Genomic DNA, 2,168 nt, shown 5'->3' with positions numbered 1-2,168 from the left:
CTGTTTACTTGGATGGAGCAGAGAGCACAACATCAGGACATAGGAAATATTACAATGCATGATAAGAAAGGTGTGAGCTCTACAGCAAGGCCTCTAACCCTTTGCCAGTGCCAAATACATAGGGCTTAACTCAGATCTGATCACAGCAGCAAATTTATTAGCTAAAACCATGTACACTGCAGTGGGGGGGGTGTATAATATGTGCAGAGAGAGTTAGATTTTGGTGCGGTGTGTTCAAACTGAAATCTAAATTGCAGTGTAAAAACAAAACAGACAGTATTTACCCTGCACACAAACAATATAACCCACCTAAATCTCTCTGCAAATGTTATATCTGCCCCCCCCCCATCCCTGCAGTGCACATGGTTTTGCCCACTAGCTAACAAATTTGCTGCATCTGGGAATTACAGCAGCTTAATATTTCTTTTTACAGAAGGTTCAGCAAATTAAATTATTTAGTGAAATACTGTAATCATAACAGTTACAGGGATATTGTAGGTAGATTTATTGTCAGTGGATAAATGTAAAAATTAAACCCTTAGGCATAGTTCCAAAATGCTGTCATTGCAATCCAGATTTTAAGGATATCATGCTTGAGCACAGGTGACTTAATTAGAACTTCGGTCAATGTGAATTAACCATTGGACTCAACCATGGTTATCCTTAAAACCCAGGGGTCTATTTAAGATCGATCTTAATCGATGTTGGGCTTCCAGGTTGAAAAAAACACACACATTTGTTTTCACATTAAACAGACTTCCACATGAGAAAGCAGCAAGGATGCAGTGGCGTTAATGTTTCCTGGTGTCAACTTGTATTATTTCAGTAGACATTGAAATGAGGATGCATCTTGCTGCCTTTCCAATGAAGCAAGTTTAATTTAGTAATAGGTGAAAAACCATCCTTACAAAGGTGTTAATCAGAGACTTGGCTTTGTGGACACTTTTCAGAGAACAAATTTGTTAGCATAAAAATAAAGCCAGAAAATGAAGAGCTGTTTAATCACTCGATTGGATTTTTCTGCCAGCATATTTTTTTTCTCTGCAACCCACTGCTAAATTGTGCTTCCTAGCTGTTTTTTATAAAATCACTGAATCAAATCTAACTCTGATTACATCAGAGAAGGCCATGTACCCTACACCATAAGAGGAGGTTTGAAATTTTGACTTGTCTACTTAAATATCACCAAAATCTGATCACAAGGTTAATTACATCCCTGGGTGGGATTGAACCACCAACCTTTTGGTTAATAGCCAAACACACTAACCGATTGCGCCACAGAGACACTTTGCAAAAGTCCATACTGACAAAGGCTAATAAGCATTCATCTAAAACGTTTCCTAGAAAAACTTTAAAAAGTCAATAATCTGGAGAGTTTTTGTAAGATGTTTCTTCCATCAACCAACGAAGAAACACATTGGTACTTTCCCATGATGAGTGAGTGCTTCAGGATCTCTTGCACTTACATGTGCAGCAGAGTACTGCAATGGAAGCATGCTGGGCCCATAACCCAGAGGTAGGCAGATTGAAACTATCCTCTGCAATATGCATTTTTTTTGTTAATTAAAGTAATCCAAAACTGGGATTGATATTTTGTCTCTTTTATTTTTACTTAAAGTACAATAACTTTTACCATTTTAATTTGTTTTAATAGTATATTGACAGTATTATTTTCTTTCAAAAATCCACTTCATTTTCTTTACCCTATTATTAAAATGGTAATTGAAGAAGAGGAATTGTTGCTTTGACTGCAGCATTCCCGGGGTTAACTGGTGTTTCTTCAAGTCACAAGGTATGGAGCTGCTGTATAGTTACTCGCAAGTCAGTAGTTGTATGATGCTCACACCTGTTAAGCTGGATACACACAGAATGCCCTACACAGGGGGTGAAATGAGCGCCCCCCCCCACCCCCCGTACGCTCAGCACACATCACGCTGTGCTGAGCGGGGGGAGAGATGTGTGCTGAGCAGTTCGCTCAGCACACATCTCTCCCCAAAATCGGGCCGTGAATACGGACCTTTAAACTGGATCCACACTTAGATTATCTGTCCAATTTTTTTTTCTAGTTGAAACAAAATTATGCTAATATGTGGCAGCAAATTACAATTGACCATTTGTTCACAAACACTGGAAAACATCCAAAAATGGTCATTTAGATAAATTGGTTA

At 38.5% G+C, this 2,168-nt stretch overlaps 1 non-coding gene across 1 annotated transcript; it reads right to left on the bottom strand.

Moving 5' to 3' along the window:
* Positions 1 to 1,211: 1,211 nt before the first annotated feature.
* Positions 1,212 to 1,285, bottom strand: TRNAN-AUU (transfer RNA asparagine (anticodon AUU)). Its single transcript has one exon. It is a non-coding gene; the product is annotated as a tRNA-Asn (tRNA).
* Between the last annotated feature and the right edge of the window lie 883 nt (positions 1,286 to 2,168).

Source organism: Pseudophryne corroboree, unplaced genomic scaffold, assembly GCF_028390025.1.
Source record: "Pseudophryne corroboree isolate aPseCor3 unplaced genomic scaffold, aPseCor3.hap2 scaffold_321, whole genome shotgun sequence".
Taxonomy (NCBI): Eukaryota; Metazoa; Chordata; class Amphibia; order Anura; family Myobatrachidae; genus Pseudophryne; species Pseudophryne corroboree.
The sequence above is the reverse complement of the archived record's forward strand: the minus strand, read 5'-3'. Positions and strand labels throughout refer to the sequence as shown.